Source organism: Oryctolagus cuniculus, chromosome 11 (genome assembly GCF_964237555.1).
Source record: "Oryctolagus cuniculus chromosome 11, mOryCun1.1, whole genome shotgun sequence".
NCBI lineage: Eukaryota > Metazoa > Chordata > Mammalia > Lagomorpha > Leporidae > Oryctolagus > Oryctolagus cuniculus.
This window is the reverse complement of record NC_091442.1, coordinates 73,539,597-73,560,071: the sequence shown is the minus strand read 5'-3', so window position 1 is coordinate 73,560,071 and position 20,475 is coordinate 73,539,597.

Below are 20,475 nucleotides of genomic sequence, written 5' to 3'. Positions count from 1 at the left end.
TTGATTGTTTATAGCCCTTGTCTCTTCCATAGAGGAACAGTGTTTTTTCTTTTCTCTTCATACTATTAATTGACCTCTTTTACTTAGTATAGATGAACTATATGATCATTAAGTAAACTGAAAAAATAGATCTTTGTAAAAATGAAGAATGGGATTGTGAGAGGGGGTAGGAGGAGGGGTTGAGCATAGGCTGGAGGGAGAGGAGGGGGGGTGTCACTATGTTCCTAAATCTCTATATATGAAATATATGAAACTTGTATAACTTAAATAAAATTTTAAAAAGTACTCCTTTCTCCTTTTAAAAAAGTAAGTTTATTTTGGTGCAAAATTTTAGAATTCATGCACAGTGTTTTCATAATACTAATTTCCTATGAACTTTCTGAGGTACTCTGATATTGTCAGCAGGAAGCTGGAAGCTGAGTTTAAAAACAGTTGCAGTGCTGTAGCCACACAGGACTTGGCTTCTTCAGGGACATCTGTAGAGGGAGGCAGATCCCCACATGTCAGCTTGAAACAACCGAGAATAATGACAAGCATGCTCTTTGGGAAGCTGAAAACCCTTATGTCTGTGTTCTGGCTTGGGCTATTTGCAGTGCCCTCTTCTGTCTTTCACCCATAACCCTGGTGTGCCCTAGACTATTTATCAGCTTCAGTAGCTCCTGAAGCTTGCAATGACCCGAGCCCAGGGGTTGCAGACACAAAAGCACAGAGGCCCCAGGCAAGAGATGGGAATGAGTGAAGTGGGCCTACAGGGACTTCATGGCACAGGCAGCCTAGCCTGTGCAAAAGGAGTGATTTCTACTCATCTCTCAACCAGAGTGCACACAGACCCAATGTTGTTAGAGATTCTATTTTTACTTTCAAAAGAAATAAAAAACCCAAATTTTAGGTGTCATTTTATAACTTTTAAATGCGTATTATTATGCAAGGTTTGTTTTTTGGGAGCAAAGCATAGGAGCAGACTAGATCTGGACTGAGCTGCCTGCTGTGACTTCTACCCTAAGAAAAATAATTAAACCCAGGAAGGTCCACTTAAAAAGCTCCCTTCCACACAGTGATTCATTATCCTGCACTTTAAGGCTTTGCACATCTTTTTGACTTATTAGGAATCACAGCAGAAGCCTAGAGACTATTCTAATGCTATGTGCAGAATGTATACAGGAGCTGTCGCATCATGGTTTTCACCACTCTTGGTCATTAGAGATCATCGACACACTGTATTAGAGCTAAGAGCTATCAATCGATTAGCATGGGTTTGTGCTCTCCAGCTAAGAGCTTGCTGCAGATTCTATTAACAATGACCCTGAAACACTTACTCTGTTTTAACAAGCAGGCAGTACAAACAGGATCAACTAACTATCTATGAGAAACTCCTTCTACAAGGAGCCATTTAAAGAGAAACTGAATAAGATCCCTCTGATACAAACCATCACAGTGGGAAACGAAAATTACTTGAGAAATAACAAATACTGGACCTTTCTCCTTTCACCCAAAATTAGATGGCCTCACTTCAGGTGATTTTCTGTGGTTCTGTGATTATAACAGAGTCATCCACTTAGGGCCTGGACATAGTTGGTTCAGTATACAACTACTGTCAACCTGTAATTAACTGGATAACCTGAATTTTATGGGTGTGTATCTGGCTTCTTGGCTCTTATAAACACAAACCACTCCTACATGATCCAAAGTAAGGGGTCTGTTTCACATGTGTGCATTCCATCAGATAATTACTAAGCTGTATGCTAAGTGTCAAAAATGAAAAGATGATTCTGGTGATCCCAGCATTAAAATAGAGAAGGTAGAAACATAAGCAGTGAACTAAAAATAAGGTGTATCAGCAACTCCTACTGATTCTACTCCAAGGTGTATCTACGATCTATCCCCATCTCTCCATTGCCACTACCTTCACCTTCGTCAAAGACACACTTATCTCTCCTGGATGACTGCTACAATCTCCTATCTGCTCCTAACACTTCTCTTGACAACGCAACCTCATCTATTTTGTAGCAACCAGAGTGATTAAAAAAGAGTAGCAGAACCCTGCAGGTCCTGGCCATTGCCTGTTTCTTGACCATCATCTCATAGCACTGCCACTCCTAGTCTGGACTTTGGTCAGTTCTCTCAAGGAGCTAAATGCTGTTTTGCTCAGAATCCAATTCTTAGTGTTGCCTCACAGACAAATTTGCTTTTGGCTTACGTGTCACCTTCCAAAAATAAATAATTAATTAAAAGGCATTGCCATCCTACATTCTCCCTTTACACTCTAGCTTTTAAACTTTCTGCTTTTAATTTGTGTCTATTTCCTTGTTTTTCTGTCTCCCCACTAGATTTCATGAAATCTGCCTCTTGGTCTTGGTTTCTCTTTTTCTCTCAATATCTAGCAAAATGCTACACAGTAGACCCTCAATAAACTTTCATTCTAAGATGTAAAAACTCATAAGACCCTATGGGGATGACTAATACTGTCAAATTAGAGAGAGAAAGGAAATATTATGATTGTTTTATTTGCTTTGAAAGGCTGTATGAAACATGTACCATGAACTGATTACCTCAAAACAATAGAAATTTATCCATTCATTGTTCTGGAGCTTGGAGTAAAAAAAGAAAGAAAGAAAGAAAAAGAAATCAAGGTATCGTCATGGCTGGTTACTACTTGAGGACTCAGAAGGACAATCTATTCTATGCCTCTCTCTTTGCTTCTGATGGTTGCAGGCAGTTCTTGGTGTTCCTTGGTTTGTGGTAGCTTAATTCCAATTTATGCGTCCCTCAAACCAGTGTGTGTGTGTGTGTGTGTGTGTGTGTGTGTGTCTAAATCTCTGTCTTCTTACAGGGGCTTGAATCATTGGTTTAGGGGCCACTTTAATCCAGTTGGATTTCATTTTAACTTGATTAAATCTGCAAAGACCCTATTCCCAGAAGATCGTGTTCACAAGTAACAGACGGTTAAGACTTGAACACAATCTTTTGGAAGAGCATATTTCAACTCACCTGCCTCTCGGAATGTGATACTGGAGGGGTGCCTTGAAAGGCAAATAGACATTGGAATGTGGGGAAAGTTTAGCAGGTGTATGGAAAAAGAATAAACAGCACAGTACATTTAGCATAAGAGGGAGAGGGGCATTAATGTTGGGTAGTAGTTGATTGGCATTGATTTGAATTTTATATGAACGTGGTCTGGGTCCTGATTTCATCCTAGTTTTTCTCTGTTCAGGTTGTGATTTGATTATCTCCTGGTGCATTTTCTTTTAGAAAAGTTGCTGTATGTATTGGAGCTCCAGTGGCGCAATCAGTTAGCATATGATACTTCTACAGAAAAGGTTGCTCTATGGACCCCTGCTGCTGTATCTTACCCATTACACTCCTTCTTCTTGGTCCTCACTTTTGCCTGTATCACTTTTGGCTTTGCTCAACCATCTGGCCTTTGTCCATTCAACTATCTGGCTGCTCCTGCAACAGCAAGCTTGCTGCCAAGTTAGTTTCCTCCAATTCACTTCCTGTCCATTCTCAACTTTCTCCCAACTGGCCCACATTTCTGCAATTTGTTTTCTGTTCCAGATTTCCTTCATGTTAGAACATTCTAAGTCAGGCAGCTGTATAAAAGAATAATCAATTTAGACAACCCAACTCTTTTGCCCTGTACAGTTTGTTTCCTCAGCATTCTTTCCTTTCAATGTTTCTGCATCATAGTAAATATTTGTTCTTTCAAGCACAATATAATCTTGACAGACTTTAAATTCATATTACCTTATTGATATACAAATTTCTTCTAAATATGAAAAGCTTACACTCAGTGTTTGACCTTTAAAGTCTTCTATCTGAGTAATCCCAATTGATCAGTCAATTTCAAAGTTGAACCTCATTTAGACCTGGTGAGCATTTCTATCTTTCAAGAGTAAAGGGCAGGGGCTTATTTTCTTCCATACTGCTCATGATCAGTCACTTTTATCCCTCACTCTGTGCCTCAGTATCTTTCCTAAAGATACTTTTTCCTCCGAAGGAAAATATTTTAGAGTAGTTAAAAGTTACTCCATAAATGGGAGAGAGAGTGGGAGATGGGAGGGTTGTGGGTGGGAGGGAAGTTATGGGGGGAAAAAGCCACTGTAATCCATAAACTGTACTTTGGAAATTTATATTTGTTAAATAAAAGTTAAAAGAAAAGTTATTCCATAGAAAGTTAATGGAGATTTCCTTTAGAGACTGGTTGTATGCTCATGAAGCAGCCTAAAAACACATAGAGAAAAGTAACTTATAAAATGATGGCTTCATATTTGAAAATATGTAGGGGTCAATGCTCTGGTACAGCAGGTTAAACGCTGTCTGCAGTGCCAGTATCCCATATGGATGCCAGTTCATATCTTGGTTGCCCCATTTCTGATCCAGTTCCCTGCTAATGTGCCTGGGAAAGCAGCGAAGGATGCCCGAAATGCTTGGACCCCTGCACTCACGTAGGAAGCCCAGATAAAGCTTCTGGCTCCTGGCTTTGACCTGGCCCAGTCCTGGCCATTGTGGCCATTTGGGTAGTGAACCAGCAGATGGAAGATCTCTTTCCTCTCTGTGTCAATTCCTCCCTCTCTCTCTCTCTCTCTCTAACTCTGACTTTCAAATAAATAAATAGGGCCGGTGCCGTGGCTCACTTGGTTAATCCTCTGACTGTGGAGCCAGCATCCCAAATGGGCGCCAGTTCTAGTCCCGGCTGTTCCTCTTCCAGTCCAGCTCTCTGCTGTGGCCTGGAAAGGCAGTGGAGGATGGCCCAAGTGCTTGGGCCCCTGCACCCGCATGGGAGACCAGGAGGAGGCACCTGGCTCCTGGCTTCGGATCAGCGCAGTTCCAGCCGTTGCGGCCATTTGGGGAGTGAACCAACAGAAGGAAGACCTTTCTCTCTGTCTCTCTCTCTCACTGTCTATAACTCTACCTGTTAAATAAATAAATAAAAATTAAAAAAATAAATCTTTACAAAAAGGAAAATATGTAAAAATATGAAAACATAGATAATATCTTACATGTCATCAAATAATTTTAGTTATAGAAGTTCCACCAAAATGTATAGTTAATTTGTGTATATGAGTGTGTGTATTCTGTAGATTGAATCTTTCAGATAGCTCAGTGTGTAGTTAGTATGAAAATAATTTGGATTTTAATATACACATTGAATTATTAGAATATGAATTTTGTATATTAATCTTGAGTAGATAGTAAAAATTTATGAATTTATTCTGGAAGAGTAAGACTCTAGAGGAAGAAGGCAGTATTATACAAGGATAGATTGAATTACATGCCAAAAGTACTCTGAGAGAGCAAATTCAGTGGTATCAAATTTATCAACTATCCAAATGTAATTTTCAAATTAAAAATGATACTATTAACATTAGCTTCTCAATTTTTATGTGGCTTCTTAATATTTTTGAGTGGTGCCAAATAGTTCTTAAAACCAACTTGTTCTTTTCCATTTGTATCTCCAAAATCTCCAAGGTTATTTATCCTTATTCCAACATTCTTAGATATATTTATATGTAAAGTATAAAGTCAACAGCTTTGAATGTGATTTTCAATATCAGGTTGAATGGGATATTTTGTTATTTGTAGATATTTTGTGAAATAAAATAATTTATCTGCATGATTTAAAAATCTTTTTAGATTTTTGCTTTACAAAGTTGAAGATAAGAATCATAGTGCCAGATTGTAAATCTTAACTAGATGCTACTGATAAATAGGCAGTTTCTAAGATGATTGCTTCCTGTTTCCTATTTAAAGTACATCAGAGGGTGGACATTTGGCTCAGAGGTTAGGAAGCTGCTTGAGAAGTTCCTCCCACATCAGTGTACCTGGGTTTGAGTCTTGGCTTTGCTCCTGATTCCAACTTCCTGCTAATATACATCTTGGGGTATAGCATGTGATGGTTCAAGTAGTTGGGTCTCTTTCACTCACATGAGAGACTAGTGGAGTCCCAGCTTCTGGTTTCAACCTGGCCCACCCCTGCTTATTCATTTGGAGAGTGAACCAGCAGATGGGAGATCTGTCTCTCTCTCTGCTCTCAAATAAATAAAATAATTAAAAATAAAGAAATAATAAATAAAATGCAAGACGTATTAAGATATATATTAAGTGCTGAGATTGACAAGAGATTTTTTTTTCTTAGATTTTGCACTAAGAGATTTTCTCTGTTAGGTGCAGTTGTGTACTGACTGTAATTGTTAGACTTTAAAAGCTTAATCTGATGCATAGTCCTTGAAATATTTTTAGAGTGCTTATATTACAAAATGATCCCCTGTAGAGTTCCTTTTAAGCGGCAAACTTTCTCTGCACTTCCACCTCCAACGGGGTGAGGATCTGGTCTACTTTTGAGAGAACTATATTTGTGATTGCTCCTTAGTTATTCATCTCTCAAAATGTTATTGTCACAAATCATAAAAGAGGAGCTCCAACCTTCCTTTGTTGTTGCCTCTATTCATAGAGCAACTTTGTTCAAAGAAATAGGAATCCTCAGGGGCTTTATCTTTTACAGTAGGCTGACCCACACAGTCTTGAACATGTGACTAGGTGAGTGTGTCCTTGGTCACGGAAATAAGTGCTGAAACCACAGTCTCTTGTCCAACACCAAATGCAGAGTTCTCTGAAGCTTGAGTCCAACCACTGATTAAGTCCTCTATATCTCGATCATCCTCTTCTCTCCATCACCACTGTCCCCACTGTAGGTCAGGTCACCATCATCTCTTGTCTATATCACTGCCAGAGTTTCCTACTGTTACCTTGGCCTGCAGTCTCACCTCTCAAAAGTCTATTGTCTACATTTCACCATTACCAAAGAGAAAATACTTTAAGATGCTTCCTTTTCTCACCAGGATAAAGTTGAAAGTCCTCAATATGCTGTAATATTTCATGTTTTTAACTTCTTTCTATAGCTTTGTACTCTTGCTTGATCCTCAGCTTTGATCCCTTGGCCTGGGGTGCTAGTCACAGCTCTCCTTCTACCCCCTCCTGCATTTTTCTTTTCTTCTCTCCTCCTTGACTTACCATCTCAATTTATGAATTGAAATCAGCTTTTGGTCCAGAGTCTTGACGTCCTATAGTATGGAAATCTACAATTCCCCAAACTAAGTGCTCTGTTGGTACCTGTTACACGTGATACTGTTCTGTGTAATGGTCTGTTTGCTTATTGCCTTCCCAGAAAGACCTTGAGCTCCTTGAAGACAAGCCCGATGCATTGCTCTTGACTGCAGTCTCAGCACCTATGACTTTTCCCAGCACATAAGAGGCATCCACTTCATATTTGCTAAATCAGTATTGCTTTGCTCCCACTTATCCTTTGTTCTTGATTTCATTTCTGTACTTCATGGACACCTGGACATTTGGGTTTCTTGCCTAAATGCTGCCATGCAATTGCACCCATTGAATCTGACATCGTGTTTGGCTTTTTTAATTTCAGTCTTAGCAGTTGTTCTTTTTCACTTTTTTGGCTTTTAATTGACACATTAAATTGTACAAATTTGGGGGAGTGCCATGCAATGTTTTGATATGCATGCATCTTGGTGTGTCTTATACCAATCCTCTGGCTCTTTCTGCTTTGGATTATAAGCAATCCACCCTCACCCTGGCACTTCATGCCCAACTGACATTGCTTCTGAGTCTAGGAATAGGAAATGAGAGGAGATGGAAATTGAGTTCCTTGTTCCTAATTATATTTATTACAGTGTCACTATACTAAGGTAAGCAGTCTTGGCTTTCCTTTTGACAGCTGAAGAACTACCCTGGAACCTGCAGACCTGCAGCTGGTATCTGAATTCATCACACCACAGTCATGTTTTCCTCTCTGGCTGACTAGGAGATGTGCTTCTTTTGAAACAGTCTTGCCTCTGCTATTCTCAGCCCATTCACTATGAGTCTCTAATTAGCAACAGACTCTAAAATCTATAGGTAGCTCTTTTCTTTATTTTGCAGGCCTTAGCAGGACACAAGGAGTAACACCAGAATTGTTGCTTCTTCCACAGCCTGTACCTTCTCTTTTCCTAGTTCCAAGTTGTAACACAAAGGACAGAGATGAAAATATTTCCCCAAATCCTTGACAAATCTCCAAGATTTTCCTCCCAAGAAATAAGAGTGACTAAGTGACTCTTTTGGTTCTATTTTCACTTCTTTCTCACTTCCTGTTTTTTTCAGAGTGGTTTGCTCTCCATGAGTCACTTTGTTAAGTTTGACTTCAGCTTCCTGTTGAGACAGGTACTCCCAACAATTTTAAGCATTTTAGAAAACTTTTATGTACCACTTGTTAAGGCATTTTAAATGATTTTTCCTTTTGAAAATCAAATTGCTCAAATAGCAACAAATCTTATCATATTATCACCTCTGAACACCCCTCAGAGAGCTCTACAAATGCTTCTTTTGAAAAATGTATGGGAAGCCTTTGTTCACTTGTGACACAAATTGATGTTTTTCTGGAGGTCAGAAACAGAACAGGAATATTCAGTTCTAAATATCCAATGAGTGGGTTCATGAATCTGTCAGATCCTTGCTGAGGAAAATTTTCTAGATAATCCTTAAAATGAAAATGGTGATTTTTAGAGAAAATGAAATAGAGTTATTTCTACCTAAAAGATTTTGTGTCTGGGGGCCGGCACTATGGCTCACTTGGTTAATCTTCCGCCTGCAGTGCCAGCATCCCATATGGGCGCTGGGTTACTCCTCTTCCAGTCCAGCTCTCTGCTGTGGCCCGGGGAAGGCAGTGGAGGATGGCCCAAGTGCTTGGGTCCCTGCACCCACATGGGAGACCAGGAAGAGGCACCTGGCTCCTGGCTTTGGATGGGTGCAGCGCCGGCCATGGTGGCCATTTCAGGGGTGAACCAACAGAAGGAAGACCTTTCTCTCTGTCTCCCTCTCTCATTGTCTATAACTCTACCTATCAAATAAAAAAAAAAAGACTTTGTATCTAATAATATCTAAGCAGCACTGTATAATTAAGCCAGAGTTAACTCAGTTAACTTTTTCACAACAATAGTTCCATTAGTCTGCAAACAATGAGTGTGGCACCCATGGAGATGACTTTGCTTGACCAAAAAATCTTATGGCTGGGAAAAGGAAATGGCCCAAGATCTAGAGCATCCCTGACCCTAAAAGTGATGTACATGCCTGTCTTAAATCTTCAAGTTTTTACCAGCTATTGAATAAAAGTAAAAACAAACAGGTGAAATTTTAATTTTAATAATATATTTTCTTAGCCAGATATGCACAAAACATCATTTCAGTGTGTAATTAATTAGCTATTATAAATAAGGGTCTCCTCTGAAGCTCAATATTATTCAGTGTGTATTTTGTGCTTATGGCTCATTTCAGTTCTGACTAGTCACATTTCAGGTAAAAAACATTTCAAGTATCAGCTGCTACACTCAGCATACAAATCTAAAGCTTGATGAAAGTTGCTGTCACAGGGAATGTTATGGTGGCACAAAGATGAAATAAAACTAATAGATGTCCCCACTATGGCTCTTATTTTCGCACTCACAAACTCCTCCAGTGCTTTTTATGCACTCTGGGAAAATCTAACGTTGGAATCCTCAATATGAGTGAGATTAATTTCCTTCATGTCACAGACAAGGGGTCCAATGTACAAATTAAAAGTAATTAAGAATAAATTAGGCTGGCGCCACAGCTCAATAGGCTAATCCTCCACCTGCGGCACTGGCACACCGGGTTCTAGTCCTGGTTGGGGCGCCGGATTCTGTCCCGGTTACCCCTCTTCCAGTCTAGCTCTCTGCTGTGGCCTTGGAGTGCAGTGGAGGATGGCCCAAGTCCTTGGGCCCTGCACCTGCATGGGAGACCAGGAGAAGCACCTGGCTCCTGGCTTCAGAATAGCGCGGTGCGCCAGCAGCAGCGGCCATTGGAGGGGTGAACCAACGGAAAAGGAAGACCTTTCTGTCTCTCTCACTGTCCACTCTGCCTGTCTAAATAAATAAATAAATAAATAAATAAATTAGAAATTTATATTTCTTCTACTCTCAAGTTTGTGGCCTGACTTCCCTACTTGTTGCATTTACTTCACAGAGTGATTATTAAATGGGTAAATTCATACAGATTTTGAACAATATGTGAACCATAGAAAAATTTCAAAACGCTACTTTTTCCTAAAGTTGGTTCTAATACAGAAAGGCCAGGGTCATAGGTTTTGTCATTTAGGACCAATTAATTTTCACAAATGAATATCTCAAGGTTTTAGGATATGACCACAGTTATTATTTAATGGAAAAGTATGAATAAATAAGGACAAGTCATTTTCACTACAAGATGACTAAATTAATCATTTCACATTCTGTGAGACTGAAATTCTTATACCATCTACAAAGACCAATGGTTGAAACTGGAAACATATGGACACTAAGGAGTGTGTTGAGTATTGCTATATACATTGTTCTATTCATAAATAGACTAAACAAAAACTGAAAAATGTATATTTAGAGAAAAATGTATAGGTTGTTTTAAAAGTGAGAAAAGAATCCTAATCCACAGGAAACATGTAGGATTATGGTGAAGATTTTTTCAGTCTATTTTGAGTACATGTTTATTTTGTTGTTGTTTACCTCAAATGTGGATGGAATTTAGCCATTTCATCAGCAATGGCTTAGGTCCAGCCAGTAGGTAAAGGATATTGGAAGTAGAAGTTGGAAAAAACTTCTCATAGGTAACTTTCCCTAAACATAGAAAAAGCAGATAGAAGAATAAAATTATTGATGCTTATGGCAGAAATACACTATGGAATTACCTTACAAAGAAGAAGATCTTATTCAGTTGTAAAAAAAAGTAAAATTCTATCACTTGCAGCAAAATGGTTGGACCTAGAGGACATCATGTTGAGTAAAATAAGCCAGACATAGAAAGATAAATATTACATGTTCTCCCTTACCTGTGGGAGCTAAAATTCAAAAAGAAGAAGAGGAGGATAAGGGTTTCAGAGGAAATATTCAGATCTCTTTTGTAAAATGTTGGATTCAATTAAATCCATATAACTGTTGTCTAAAATAGGATACATAGGATTTAAGCATAATTAGTATAACAAAGATACAAAATAGTAGTGGAAAAATAATACAAAAATATATTTATAGAATTTCTTTAAGAATCAATATCTCAAGACAGATATAATGGCTTCTAAATCTCAGAAACACAGATCTTTTATCTTGTGAATTGACCACCCTTAGACCAGGGCCCTTCATTTTGCCCTGTGTTTGAGAACTTTGCTGTGGTCATGTGACCACTGTCCACAAAGCAAGAAGTCTTCAGGACTGCTGTGATTTGGAAGTGGTTGATCTTCAGTGTGTTAATATGGAGAGGCAGTGAAATATTTCAGAGGTGGGTCTAATGGAAAGTTACTGGGGGGACCGGCACTATGGTGCAGCGGGTTAAAGCCCTGGCCTGAAGCGCCGACATCCCATGTGGGTGCCGGTTCTAGTCCTGGCTGCTCCTCTTCCGATCCAGCTCTCTGCTGTGGCCTGAGAAAGCAGTAGAAGATGGACCAAGTCCTAGGGCCCCTGCACCCATGTGGGAGACCCAGAGGAAGCTCTTGGCTCCTGGCTTCAGATCGGCGCAGCTCCGGCCGTTGCAGCCAATTGGGGAGTGAACCATCAGATGGAAGACCTCTCTCTCTGCCTCTCCTCTATCTGTCTAACTCTGACTTTCAAATAAATAAATAAATCTTAAAAAAAAAAAGAAGGTTATTGGGAACGCTACTCTCAGAAGAGATTGATAATTCTCATGGGATGCTAGTTAGTTCCCATGAGGGCTAGTTGGTATAGAAAGACCAAGACTTGTCCCTCTTCAGTCTCTGGCTCCCTCCCTTGCCGTGTGATCTTTCCTTCTCCCGTGTAATTTCACTATAATGCCCTCTATCATACTGAGATGTAACCAACAGATACAACTACAATGCTCTTTGACCTCTAAAACTGCGAGCTTAATAAACCACTTTTCTTTATAAAGTACCAACTTCAGGTATTTTGTAGAGGAAAAGAAAATAGGCTAATACAAGGAACAAGGAGCTATGTCTAGTTGGAACCTGTGTATCTTTCTCTACCATCCAGAACAATGCTAAGTAATTAGGATTCAGAATGCCTCATTCAAACAGCCCCTAATGATAATACCTCTACTCCAAGTTGGTTTGCACTCTTTCAGCTCAAGGTTAGCGGTGGTTAAGTGGCAGTAAATTGTGGGGATCTTAGGCATGTGAACTGGGATTGATATGCATGCCATGAAATCCATTGCAGTGTGCCATGGAGCCAAAGCTGGGGCAGGAACAGTCCTAGGTGAGGAGGCATGACGACACGGTTATGTATTCCTGACTCAGCATATTCTGGGACATTTCTAAAAAGAATCCTAAGATTTTACATTTGAACTTGTCATACAATATTATTTGAAAGTACATTTGTCAAGATAGGAGTTTAGAACATACTCTGTTGTAGTAGGTTTTGGTTAACGAATAATTTGAAAATATTTATACCTATGGTATTTGGTTCTCCACTTGAATTCTAATTTCAGATCTTCCAAATGTTATTCATGAGCCTACTTTAGGTTCTATAGTACCCAACATAGGATTGACACTTCCTTTACAAAAAAGGCTCTAGGAGCTCTGCCTGTCACAGCTGCATTTCAGTCAGCTTGAAGGAAAAAAAGAGGAGAGGAATATAGAGTTCTTCCTCTAATGGCAAAATCCAGTAGGAAACACACACACATTTCTTCTATTAACATCTCATTGGCCAAAACTTTGGGGCACATAGATTTTTACTGTGCGCTATATAGTGTTAGTTAAAGTTTCTGTCATTGAGAAAGAAAAGGAGAACAGATACTGGAGAAGACAACTCAAACATCCCATCTCTTTTCCAATAAATCAATCTCAAAGTTACAGAATCAGCCTTAAATCTAGGGTCTTGGGTGATATGTGGTCTTTTCCATTAGGTGGATGCAGTCTTGTTTATAGTTCAGGAAAAGGCCAATTTGAAGCCCAGTTTGTCTCTTCCTTTCACACCCAAACTTGATAAAAATGGTGGATGAAGGACAAAATATCCGCAATAAAATGTTCAGTCAAAATAGAGGAGAATGAGGAACCCAAAAACCATAACTGAATTTTTACCAATAATCAAATTTTGTTCAGGAAGATATGGCATAGCCTTCCTTTCTGACAACTTGGTTACTCATTCATTACTTCATCTGGAAACTCCTGGTTTTGTTTTCTAAATATGTTTTTAGTTCATTGTACTTTTTTTTATTTTTATTTTTTGACAGGCAGAGTGGACAGTGAGAGAGAGACAGAGAGAAAGGTCTTCCTTTTGCCGTTGGTTCACCCTCCAATGACCGCTGCGGCTGGCGCACACGCTGATCTGATGGCAGGAGCTGGGTGCTTTTCCTGGTCTCCCATGGGGTGCAGGGCCCAAGCACTTGGGCCATCCTCCACTGCCTTCCTGGGCCATAGCAGAGAGCTGGCCTGGAAGAGGGGCAACTGGACAGAATCTGGCACCCCAACCAGTACTAGAACCCGGTGTGCTGGCGCCACAAGGCGGAGGATTAGCCTAGTGAGCCGCAGCACCGGCCCTCATTGTACTTTTTAAAAGATGTATTTTATTAATTTGAAAGGCAGATTGACAGACACAGAGAGGGAGAGATAGAAAGAGCAAACAGATTTTCCATCCACTGATTCACTCCCCAAATGTCCACAACAGTAGGGCCAAAGCCAGGAGCCAAGGGTTTCATCCACGTCTCCTATGGGGGTGCAGGGACCCAAAGACTTGGGCCATTTTCTGATGCTTTTCCAGGTGCATTAGAAGGCAGATGGATTGAAAGCAGAGTAGCTGAGATTCAAACAAGCATTCCAGCATGGGAGGCCATTGTCATCAAAGGCAGCAGCTTAATCTGCTGTGCCACAACACCAGTCCCAACCTTTTCATTTTTAACTGGACTTAATCCTTTGTGCATTCCTATTTTATTGGTGACCTATCTGAGGCCCTCCAACACAGTAGAGTTGATTTGAAAGGGACCAATAGTGACCTGATCATTATTACTGGGTTGGTTTTACTGATTATCAAAGAACATGTATAGGCATAATCAGAGGGAACAGTTTTAGGTCCTATTAAGACATCACCTTTAGAGCTTCTTCTTAGTCTTTTTTCAGTTTTGGGAGAAGTTATCAACTGTTATAGTGCTGCACACTTCTAAATTATTAGATTCTTTATACATTAAGATTGAAGATCATAGGCAGAGAAAAACTTCCTTAAATATAGTACTCCATTCAAGCTATCCTCACTAATATTCTTAAGTCCCCTGTTTGCTAAGTCCCCTGTTTGCTAAGACTTTGCTAAAAACCACAAAAGCCAGCCAATATACATCAGCATTCTGAGTTTTTGAACAGCATACTTCCAGAACAATAATAGCCATCAACTTTTACAGTTTCTTGTATTTGTGTCCTTTCCACCTACGGCCAGACTGTTAAGCCAAACTGAAATATATTAAAATATATTGTGGCAACCTCAATCCTTGTATCCAATTCAAAATTAATTAGACTATATATGTAGTTATTATAGAATTCCAAAGTAACAATAGCCTAAACAAGAATATTGACTTCTTTCCCACATATATCCTGGATGAGAGCAAGCAACGGCAGTAAAGACAGTTCTGTATATAATTTCTACTTCATAATTGAAGATGAGTTATTCAACTCCGTTCATTATGCCCTATTATAGCCATTGGAGAGGGCAAATTATGAGGTAAGACACATTCTCTTAAACCCATGACTTTGGAATTGCATATCCCTTGTACTCATGCAAATTGCAAACTCAGTGTACAGCTGTTCGTAACATACATTATCGTTGAACTTTATTTTTATTTTTAATTTTTTTTTATTTATTTGACAGATAGAGTTATAGACAGTGAGAGAGAGACAGAGAAAGGTCTTCCTTCCATTGGTTCACTCCCCAAATGGCTGCCATGGCTGGCGTTGATGAACTTAATGTGCATGGATTTAACAATTTTTGCGCTAAAATAAATTTATCTTTTAATTCTATTTTCCATGAATTTTATGAAGTATCCTTATGTTGCATTAATCAGAAAATAATCACATGACTACATCTCATTGCAAGGAAGACTGGGAAGTGAAGTCTTTAGCTGGGCAACCATGCTCTCATTTTATGTGTAGAATGGTAAGCAGTAAAAAGACAGAACTGCCACTTCAACTTCTTTAGAGACATTGGGTGACCACTGTAACATGCAGTTAATAATCATACCCTTCTTTCCCTACTTGGGGAATGAAGAGTCAAACCTGAACTTTAATGGGTCTCTTGGACTCCAAAGTGTCAAAGAGAAGAACTTCTATTTAGTTTGAAGAACTTCTATTTGGTTTGGCAAAGATAATTGGCCTACTTGAAAGATCAGCATGTATTTTCTGGTCTTGAAGATTTTATAAATTTTCTTAGACCACAAAACTAGTAGGACAGCTATGGATAAAATATTGGAAGTGACAGAAGCCAGAAGACTGTCTCCCAAATAAGTCTTCATTTTTAATCTTTTGTAGACCACTTTCTAGAAACAACTCTATTCTTTTTGCTTTCTGCAATTATCTGCCACTGAATACACACAAATAGGACAGAACACCTAAATCTGGATTCAAATCTCTTTGACTGCCATCAAAATGACAGAGGTAATTATCCCAAGGCATACGTCTTGGTCCATTTTCTGTTGCCATAACTGAATAGCTCAGACTCGGTAATTTACAAACAAAAGAGGTTTATTTGACTCAAAGTTCTTAATTCTGGAAAGTTCAAGAGCATGATGACAGCATCCGGTGAGGGCCTTCTTGCCGCATTATACATGGTAGAGGATATCAAATGGTAAGACGAAAGTATGTTAGCTCTGATCTTTTCTCTCTCTCTCTCTCTCTTTTAAGATTTACTCATTTATTTGAAAGGTAGATTTACAGAAAGAGAGAGGCAGACACACACACACACACACACACACAAAGAGGGGGAGAGAGAGAGACAGAGAGAGAGAGATCTTCCATCCACTGGTTCACTCCCCAAATGGGGGCAATAAGTGGGGCTGGGCCAATCCAAAGCCCAGCTTTGGACTCAGGAGCTTCTTCTGAGTCTCCCACGTGGGTGGCAGGGGCCCAAGCACTCAGGCCATCTTCCACTGCTTCCCCAGGTACATTAGCAGGGAGCTGGATCAGAGTGGAGCAGCTGGGACTCAAACAAGTGCCATATCAGATGCCAGAGCTGCAGATGGGAGCTTAACCCTCTATACCACAGCACTGACCCCAGACTTTCTTCTTCTAATGACATCATGGGAGCCCTGCTCTCATGACTTTAACAAATAGATTTGTATGTTAAGTTTCTAGCATGTCAACTCAGAGACATTCAAACCAGAGCATTTTGCCCCTAGTTCCCAAAATCCATGTCCTTCTCACATGCAGATACATTCATTCCATTTCAGTAGCCCAACTCATTTCAGCACTAACATTGTAGCTCAAAGTTCGAAGTCCTACCTGAGACTAAGGCATAATTAATTATCAGGTGACTCCCCTTCATCCATGAACCTGTGAAATTTAAATGAATTAAATGCTTTCAAAATTACAGTGGTCGGGCCAGCACAGGATACACATTCCCCTTCCAAAAGAAGGAAATGGGCAAGAAATGAAAAATGGGACCCACGTAAATTCAAAACACAACATGTCTTAAAGCTGGAGAACAATCTCGTTTGACTCCACATCCTGCATCCTGTGCACACTGGTGCAGGGGTGGAACCCCTGAGGCCTTCAGCAACTTCGCCCCCAACTTTTTGCTAAACTGGACTCATGCTTCAGCTCTCTGATGTTGCAGTCTGCAACTCATCTGGGCTGGACTCGCATGCTGGTAGCTCTACAGTTCTAGGATCTTGACTGCAGTCACTCTCACAGCTCCACTAGACATTATCTTCTAGTGAAGGCTATGAACAGCATTGCCCTGGTGGGGAAATGACTCTTTCCCTGCAAGTATTCTCTTCCTGGGCCCCCAGGCTATCTGTGACCTGACCGTTTATGCAGTCAGCCTTCCCTATCTATGGGCTCTGAATCTGTGAATTCAACCAATCACAGATTGGAAATGTTTAGGGAGAAAAAAATGTCTCTAACTGAACATATACAGATGATTTAAAAATTGCTATTATTCCCTAAACAATGTAGTATCACAACTAGTAACAAAGTATTTACACTGTACTAGATATGTAATCTAGAAATGATTTAAAGTATAAGGAAGAGTGTGTAAAGGTTATATGCAAATAATACTACGTCATCTTTTAAAAGAGACTTAAGAATCTGCAGGTTTTTGTATCTGAGGTGGGTTCTAGAACGAATCTCAATGCTAAGACAGAACTGTCAACTAGATTTAACAAGGTATGCATCTGTAGTCAACTACTCAGTAGGAAGCACCACAAGCACCAGTTGTTTTTTCTTTAAGATTTATTATTCATTTTAAAAGCAGAAATGCAGAGAGAGAAGGAGAGAGAGAAAGAGAGAGAGAGAATCTTCCATCCTCTGGTTCACTCCCCAAATGGCCATTATGACTGGGGCTGGGCCAGGCTGAAGCCAGGATCCAGGAGCTTCATTTGGGTGCAGCTTCATCTGGGTACATGTAGGTGCAGGAGCCCAAGGACTTGGGCCATTCTCCACTGTTTTCCTAGGCACATTAACAGGGAGCTGGATCAGAAGTGAAGTAGCCAGGACTTGAACCAGAGCCCATATGGGATTAGGTGTCACAGGCAGCAGCTTAACCTGTATCACCACAACATTGGCCCTAGACTGCATCAGTGTCTGCACACTGTAAATTAAGTGGCAGTGATGAAATATGGGAATTTACCAATCTTCCATGAACAAAACTAGGCCTGACTACTGCTTCAGTTTTAAATACAAAGTAGTGATAAGTACAAAATTCTGGGATTACAGAGACAGTGGTTCAAATTGGACCCTGAAATTATGTCCTTAGCATTTACTTATATGCAAGGGAGGAGACATCAGTTTTCTTATGTCTTAAAATTTCATATTCATAATCTTAACTTCAACCATTACTTCTTCTTCTTTTTTTTTTTTTTTGACAGGCAGAGTGGACAGTGAGAGAGAGAGACAGAGAGAAAGGTCTTCCTTTACTGTTGGTTCACCCTCCAATGGCTGCCACGGCCGGTGCACTGTGGCCGGCGCACCGCGCTGATCTGAAGCCCGGAGCCAGGTGCTTCTCCTGGTCTCCCATGTGGGTGCAAGGCCCAAGTACTTGGGCCATCCTCCACTGCACTCCCGGGCCACAGCAGAGAGCTGGCCTGGAAGAGGGGCAACCGGGACAGAATCTGTTTCCCCGACCGGGACTAGAACCCAGGGTGCCGTCACCGCAGGCGGAGGATTAGCCTCATGAGCCGCGGCACCGGCCCAACCATCACTTCTTATAGTTCTAGTTCTGAACTTTTTCCTAATCCTTTTCTCCACAATATTTCTAATCACTTGGAGAGTTAGGGATAACTGAACTTACCATGGCTGTTGGATGGTTAAGTGGGATGGCATGTGAAAGGTTTAACAGTCAAAAGGTTTCAGGATGAACAAATCAATAAATCTATCACCTATTGCCTATATTATGACTTAATAAGACATGGTACAAAGTTTGTATATGTGTATGTATAATGTTAGAATAATAATCATTCAAATTAAAGAAGTACAACATAGCAGTTTTCTTTAAAAAAAATCACCTAATGCCTGGGACATCAGCATTCTCTATGGGCACCAGTTTATGTCCTGGCTGCTCCACTTCTTATCCAACTTCCTGCTAATAGCCTGAGGAAAGCAGCAGTACATGGGTCAAGTGTCTGGGCCCCTGCCACCCACTAATGAGATCTGAATGAACTCCTGTCTCCCAGCTTTGGGCTAGCCTAGCCCTGTCCATTGCAGCCAACTTGGGAGTGTACCAGTGGATGGATGGAAGATCTTTCTCTATCTCTCCTTCTCTCTTTGTAAATCTGACTTTCAAATAAGTAAAGAAATCTTAAAAGAAAAGGAACTTACAATTGAGAAATGCTGCTCTGACTTAGAGTTTTTCCCTTCGCTTGTACAATAAATGGGTAGGTCATTAATAAATATTTGTTATGTGTTTAAATTAATTGATTAATGTGTAGTTTTTAAATACATCCATCTGAAGACTTGCTTCCATTAATAAGTTAAGATATTGATACATTAATATTAATACTATCAATAGCTACGCGTTAATCACTTTTAAATGTGTGATATACATCATCTCTTTCAATCATCACAATGACACCCAATGGTAGAACTTATCTGTATTTTACAGACGAGGTTTACAGAGAGGTTAATTTGCTTACACAGAAGCATGTAACTGAGAGAGGAAACTAAATTTCAAGTCAGTTAACTCCAAAGACAATCTTTTTTTTTTTTTTTTTTTTTTTGACAGGCAGAGTGGACAGTGAGAGAGAGAGAGAGAAAGGTCTTCCTCCCGTTGGTTCACCCCCTAAATGGCCGCCACGGCCGGTGCGCTGCGCCGATCCGAAGCCAGGAGCCAGGTGCTTCCTCCTGGTCTCCCATGCTGGTGCAGGGCCCAAGGACTTGGGCCATCATCCGCTGCCTTCCTGGGCCACAGCAGAGAGCTGGACTGGAAGAGGAGCAACCAAGACAGAATCCAGCACCCGACCAGGACTAGAACCCGGGTTGCCAGCACCGCAGGCGGAGGATTAGCCTAGTGAGCTGCTGCGCTAGCCTTGAAGACAATCTTTTAACCAGAATAATGCACAGAGAATCCATGAAAATAGCAAATGGTTGCATAATAGCAGTACTTACACCACATGATGTTAGAACTTTAAAAATATTATCTCCTCCAAGCCACCCTGAAAGCAGTATTTCTGATCTTGCTCTCTTAGATAAAGCATGCATGAATACACGCAGAATTCACTTGAAGTAGGAACTGTCAATCAAAACTGTTAAGGATATCTTCTTGGTGGGTTCCTTATTTATTTTTTTTTTTGCTTCTCCTGTATTTTCAGTTTCATTCAGATATAAGAGTAGAGAAGCAAAAGAAAAAAAGGAAGTTCAAAGAAAGGGAGACTTCTGATAGCCATCATTTTTTATTCTCAGTGCCAAGCCTCAAAAGCAAATGCTCTCCAATTCATCTTTCTTTGACTAACATATGCAGAGAAGCGATCAGTCACCAGGAAGATCAAATGCACGGGAGAGATCCTGAGAGCAATACAAAGGCAAGCTACACCATCTCTGCAGACTGGTGCCCTTACGAAGGAGATTTTCAGTTGACATTTTCAGCCACAGTTTAGGAAGGTGATCTTGAAACTGGTATTAGATTCTTTGGAGGAAAGCCCATTAGAATGTAATGAGACAGTTTAAAATACTCAGGAATTATTGCCTGTCTCTGTTTTGGCAATGCGTTATTTTTCTATTATTACATAAAAAATTATAGAAACTTAACAACCTAGAACAAT